Source organism: Magallana gigas, chromosome 3 (genome assembly GCF_963853765.1).
Source record: "Magallana gigas chromosome 3, xbMagGiga1.1, whole genome shotgun sequence".
Taxonomy (NCBI): domain Eukaryota; kingdom Metazoa; phylum Mollusca; class Bivalvia; order Ostreida; family Ostreidae; genus Magallana; species Magallana gigas.
In genome coordinates this window covers 20578032-20584708 of record NC_088855.1, presented here as the reverse complement: position 1 = coordinate 20584708, position 6677 = coordinate 20578032, and the positions used below count along the sequence as shown (strand labels likewise).

Below are 6677 nucleotides of genomic sequence, written 5' to 3'. Positions count from 1 at the left end.
AAACTTTAAGATTTTTACGCCTGTAAAGCTTAAACATTTGTCATCGAATTTAGATTGGAAAAGCGTCAAAGGAAAAAACTTTTTAAAATCAAATTTATTGAATACTTTTGAAAGTCTTAAAGTAGGATAAGTACACTTACTTTCTTATTACAAAAAAGGTTTTTAAGTATGTTCGCTCAAAACTCATCATCAAACAGATATAGAATGTTATAATACATTAGAGTACAGAGTTTCCTTAAAATACGAAACTACAGTAATCGATCAATGTTACGTGATCTTTAATGATTCTCGTAAAAGTTAAGTTGAAACTTCTAGCTTTTCCTTATAGAGCTTAATGCTGAAAGCAAATGCATACTTGTAACTCTCCAGAGTCCTGAAGAGTGGATTAACATTCTCTTTGAAATCACCTTCCCCAGCTCTGATATAAGTCTGATAACATGATTTATATTCATGACTTAGAGTATATTTAAAGAAAACATTCTTATATTAACATTATTATTAATCATTATAAAAAAAATTTGTTTATTTTTTATTGATATGAATAAGGAAGTCATATTAATTGTAACATAACTTCCTGACACGCGGAACCATTTACTAGTATAAGTTTTATTTCATTTACCCTTGATATTACTTAGACCATCGCATGCTGACAATCATTCTCAAAAGCTTACTTGAACTCTCTTTTATTTTATCGTACTTTTAGAACAGCTGCACTCTTCCTAAAATATGAGAAGATTTGCACAGAATTACATTTAAAACAGTTGCAAGAGTGGATTGAAATTCTCTTTGAAGTCACCTCTCCCTTACTCTGATTCATGTCTCATAACATGATTTACAACCATGACTAAAAGCATCTTAAAAGAAAACATTTTTATATTTACATTATTATTAATCATTATAAAGAATATTTGTTTATTTTTTATTGATATGAAAAAGGAAGTCATATTAATTGTAACATAACTTCCTGACACGCAGAACCATTTATAAGTTTTATTTCATTTACCCTTGATATTACTTAGACCATCGCATGCCGACAACGATTCTCAAAAGCTCACTTGAACTCTCTTTTATTTTATCGTACTTTTAGAACCGCAACACTCTTCTTAAAATATGAGAGGGTTTTCACATGATTACATTTAAGGTACTTCACTACACCTAGACTTATACTTTTCAAGACACTACGTCACAAGATGGCGATTTAAATGTTTTGTTAAACTGTTTGTATCAATCGATTCAGATGTATATCATCATAGCTCAGTGGTTAAAGTATCAGGCTTGTGAACCGAAGATCATGAGTTCGAATCCGCCTGGGGCTTTTGTTCATGTTTACTGAATGAAATTTTTGAAAATATTATTTTTTATCCAAAATTGTACATTTTTTCGCCTATTTGACATATAAACTTCTTATCCACCATGCTCTCTATCAAAATCAAGTAATATTCTGCTGATCTGAGAAACTATTTCATGGTGTAGTGAAGTACCTTAATTAAAACACGTTGCGAGCAACAATCAGTTTACTATTTTTTTTTTTACGTATATGGTCTTTTTTTACAGGAAAGGATTTGGATGAATCATCCTCTAATGATTATAGTCAGATACCTTTGTGTTTGATGCATATTCTTGTACGACTTCCGCTAAAATATAAAATTAGAATGTTTGCGTTTCGTTAAAAAATACTCTATTGTCTATAGCATTGCTTTGTTTCAATTTTTTCCATAGGCAGTGTTCAAAAGTATAGTGAATAATTTCCCCCCAAAATTTAAACTGTCACTGTCAATAAAGCTCGTTAAACAAAAGCTCTGCATAAACTGATTATATTAGCTATAAAAAGCAAATTTTATTATTAAAGAAGACAATTTGAATTTATTTTTTCCCAATTAAATCTATTCAAATATATTATAATACAAGTTTGCAAAAGCTCAATTTTTTTCTATAATCAGTTTTTAATATATTTAACTAAAGATTAGAAAAAAAATATTGCCAGAATTTTTTCCAGTATCGACGCGATAACAAAAACCCTAGATATATAAGGTTAGCCTACGTCAGGTACTCTAACCACTGAGCCATTTCAGACACAGCAAAGTAGCTGTTATTATTATGTGTTTCTTTGTCCACGAATATACGACCTTGTATTATTTATTCAAAAACATTCAATTGTTCGGATACAAAATTATATTTTTAATGTATAATGGGTCATCTCTCCACGTTTTTGTTAATTGAAATTGGTTTCTTTTCCACTAGACCTTATTTAGACCTTGAGAAAAATATGGAACACGGACCCACTCTTTAAAAGAAAATGCCTTGAAGTTTTAAAACATGACAGTATTTGTAGGTTTTGATACGTATAAGACTGTTTGTGTCAACATATTCCAAGTATTGGGCATGTTTATAGGTTGAAAATCAATGATATGTTAAATGTATATTGATTTAAATGATATAAACAAATATCAGATTTATTGATATTTTAATTTTTCAGTAGCTCATCTGACCATGTATGGGCATTTTAAACACCTTATCCACCAATCGCCTTTGTGTGGTTCTGCATGTAACCTGGTTGAGCCAGGCGATGTCCAAATAACACTCAAGACAGTTTCAAATATTGAATTTATTAACAGAAATTTATTAATAGAAAATATTTACAATTCCCACTCACTTTCACCCTCACTCAAACACTCTCTCTCTCGATCAAAAACTAGCTACTTAAATCTAAAGCCCAAAAATTCTTGACAATTACTAGTATGATTAATAGACAGCTAAATGATCTTACTAATAATGTTCAGTTTTCAAACACAATTAAACTGTAATGCTTATATTATCTATGTTGCCAAACGTTCACAAGAACACTTCTTGTCAACTAGTCCTATCGCTATAGTGTTACACTTATCTCAACCATCGACATCTACATGTAGATACGGACGTCTGCGCTGATGGATCAATAATGACATTCACAATCCACCCCCATCTCTATTTCTGGGGCTGTAGTCCTAAAACTGGTTGTGGTGTGGCGTGTGGCCTATCGGATTCAAACGTGTGCTACATCATGCTCATCATGACCACTGTCAACGCTACAAAGTTAACACTAATAAATCAACTGTTTCAATACGCACTGTATATAAATCAATATAGGCAACAACCATAGGCAACATTATTATATTACTATAGTATATAATGTCTTATAGCTGTCTATATTGATTAAAATACATACGCATGGTAACATGTAAACAAGTTTAAACCAATATGACTTCCACTTCCCGGAACTCACTTCCGCCCAACACATTTAATTCATTTTACCAAAAAATATCTCTTCAGTAGAAAAATACGTTTAAAAGAAGACTAAAAATACAAATACAAAAGGCGTTTTAAGTTATCAATAGAAATAAGAATGGGGTATTTAAACTTTCTCTCCACTGTCAAACCTGAGTGAACAAAACAGGTAAGTTTTGTGAATGCTAGCCGAGCTATATAGAAATAAGTTAAACGACAAAGTTTTACTTTATATGCAAAAATAACAAGAATACATATCGAATGCATTGTACATTACTCACCACGGTCTGTTTTACGTGCCCATGTTATGAAGTAAGTCAAACAGCTATATGCATAGACATGCTAGTAGATAAATCGTGCACCCTTCTTGCAACATGACTGCACACCTGAGAAAAAAATGACTAGATTCTATTACGTCACACACGACACGTGTTTTATAGAATTATGGGCAATGCCCAGCCGGGTTTAAAATACAGGACCGTAAAGCTAACCTGATATATATGTGATTGTTACACTGCATTTTTGTCATACAGGCCTTGAAATGTTATTCTTTCATATAAGATAGAGGGACAGACAGACACAGAGAAGCAGCGAGATATTGTATAGAAAGCATCAAAGTATTGACATTGAATGTGGGGGAAAGATGAAAGACCGGTGGTGAACGACCTTAATGCCTGATTAAATTGTTAGAGAATAGAGATATTCGCTAGAGAAGCAAGAAGTATTTATTTAGGAACAAATAAATACTGTAGTGGAACAGTTTCATGAACGACTTGTCTATTACTGTTTAAGACATTTTTCGCACGAGTTAACATTCTTTGTTATTGAAAGTAAACTGCACAACGTGCACACGCTATTATGTACATGCAACTTTAGCAACTAAATTACAGTCCACCATAGAGTAAGTTAAATTAACATCAGATGTCACTTATCATCCCCTTTTAACTCATATACATTTCAAGTTTAATGATTTATTTACTATCAAAAAACATATATTGTGGTATACGGAACTCCCGCCATTTTTTTGTAATCGTAACTGTGTCGTTTATACATTTAATGTTTGTACCCAGTTTGTGATGTTCATTTTTTGTTTATTGTAGTATTTTACCTCTTCCGAGAGTCTGTGGAATAAACTATAAAACACACAAAATAGTTATTCATCACAAATACTATTAACTATCAGGAATTATTTTGTACTAATACTCATAAAACAGGTGGCTTATAACAGTGTTAGTGCTAATTAACAATCTGTGATAATAAAAACCTTTTAAAATCCGGAAAGCAATGTCAAATTGTTAATGTAAAATGATATACAACTTTATTAAAATCTGGGAAAAAATAAATCAAAACTATATATTGATGACATTTAGGATCGTTTAAATGCGATGTCATTATTTTGATCAGGAAGTCAATTAAAATTCGGATATAATTTTTTTATCTATCAAATTTCAAATTTTTTACTTTATTTGAGTTGTCACAACGAACAATTTTAATAAAAAATTATTGATAAACAGATTGGTTGGAGTGTCATTGCATCGTGTGTCAGCAAAGTTAAGCACCTTTGATTGCTATCATGAATAGCCCTTAAAGTTAGTTTGCAATGATTTCAGCCATCAGGTGGGGAATACATGTAGTTCGAAAAATCAAAGAATAATTATTGAATACTTTTACAAGAAAATTTGTTCATTGTTAGAGAAGTTACAATATTTGGATTATCAATAATGAATATCAATTTGTTAATGTTGTGTAAAGTTTTTCATTATAAAACAAGTTACAATATCTGATCGTTATAAAATTATACATGGTAAGAAAGTGATGACTATTGCTCAAATCAATTTCTCCATGAAGTTAAATGTAAGCTTAGTATTGTATACATTATATTATATCATTCTCAATGCTTCTCTCCGTGGACATTTTGTTGTTTCTTTGACAAAAGTGTTAGATAAATTCAGGTTCGCAATTATAACGAACGTGGGACGATTCTGTAAAAATAACGCATGTAAATATTATGCAATATTATTCCATTGGTAAATTATAGAAGTGTTTCACTGTTGAAAATGTTATAAAAAATTTTCTGCAACATCTGATAGTGCAATTTATTGATTCATGCGTATGTATTAAATAAACGTATTCAAAAAATAAATCTCAAAAGAGACAATCAAAACCCATTTGCCCTTATCATGGCAAAACCAATTAATAAGTACATTTTTTTCAAAATAGTTCATTTTGTTAAGAAAGACTCTTATTTGCATTTTATTTACTGCACTAATATATGCACATTATAGTCGTTTATTTTATTCCTCAATGCCATGTTTTGTTCATCATTTTAATTTTTTTTTAATTTAAATTATTTTACTTCATTTCTGTCTCGATTTGTAGATTTTCAAAAAATGCTTATTACAAAAAAAAATGAGCACTAAAGATTATTGGTTATACCGAAATGCATAACAGTATTCACAAAGCTAGAATCATCAAAAAATTGAAAATATTTCAACTCTCATAGTAATTGTTGTTTGAAAGTAAATAAACTGAATCAAAACTATTTTGGGGTATAATATATTTGAAATGGGTTAAAATCATTTCCTTATTTCAATATAAAAAATATATAATAAATAAGTATGTCAACAAAGTATCGATACAGTTTTTGTGGTGTTTTAACAGTCATGGATGTTGTGAGCTTTGTTTTGTTTATGTTTGTCCTTGTTATGTCTTCCTACGGTCTTACAGGAGATCACATTTGTATGTATAATGATAAGAACAGGTAAGAGCCTACATAATTATTGAAAGTAAAATAAATGTTTGAAGCTGCTTGGTCAGATTTTTTGGTTATTACAGTATCAAATGCTTTTCCAAACAAACAAATTATCTTAAAAAGTTATAGACTTTCATCTATTTACAGCAGCAAAATTGGTCTCTTTTTCAAAAACAGAATTTTTTTTAAGTGAATAGAAATGATTTTTGTATGTTAAAAAACCAAGGGCACCGCTAAGCGGAGCATCCCCTCGCGACATGAGTTATCGTGTGTATAGGGATGCATTATTTAGGAATATATAGTTATGTTAATGAGAAGACCACATTCTACTAACCCTCCATTACTGCAAAAACTACATTTTCTTTACCTGTACTAGATCTGAATCAAAAAAATATCAAGTTGTTGATTTGAACTGCTTACTTTCACTTTGGTTTAAAAGAAGGTGGCAGGGGATAGTTTCGAAGGAAAGACCCGGTCAAAATTTTGAAATAAAGGGAGAACCTGGGGTTTGGCTGGTTATTTGAGGGGTATACATTGGTAGAATATTTTTTGCATTCATTTTGTGGATAGAGGAGCTCATGTCAATTTCATTGATATATGACACTTTATTACTGGTAGCACTTTTCATCAGATATGGAATGAAAATGCGAAACTGTGGCCA

General features: G+C 30.6%; 1 long non-coding RNA gene across 1 annotated transcript; it reads right to left on the bottom strand.

The window, feature by feature from the left end:
• Positions 1-2648: 2648 nt before the first annotated feature.
• LOC136273698 (uncharacterized) lies at positions 2649-6455 on the bottom strand. Its single transcript, XR_010711919.1, has 3 exons — positions 6384-6455; positions 3546-3650; positions 2649-3065 (listed from the first exon to the last, which is right to left on the bottom strand). It is a non-coding gene; the product is annotated as an uncharacterized lncRNA (long non-coding RNA).
• Positions 6456-6677: the final 222 nt, after the last annotated feature.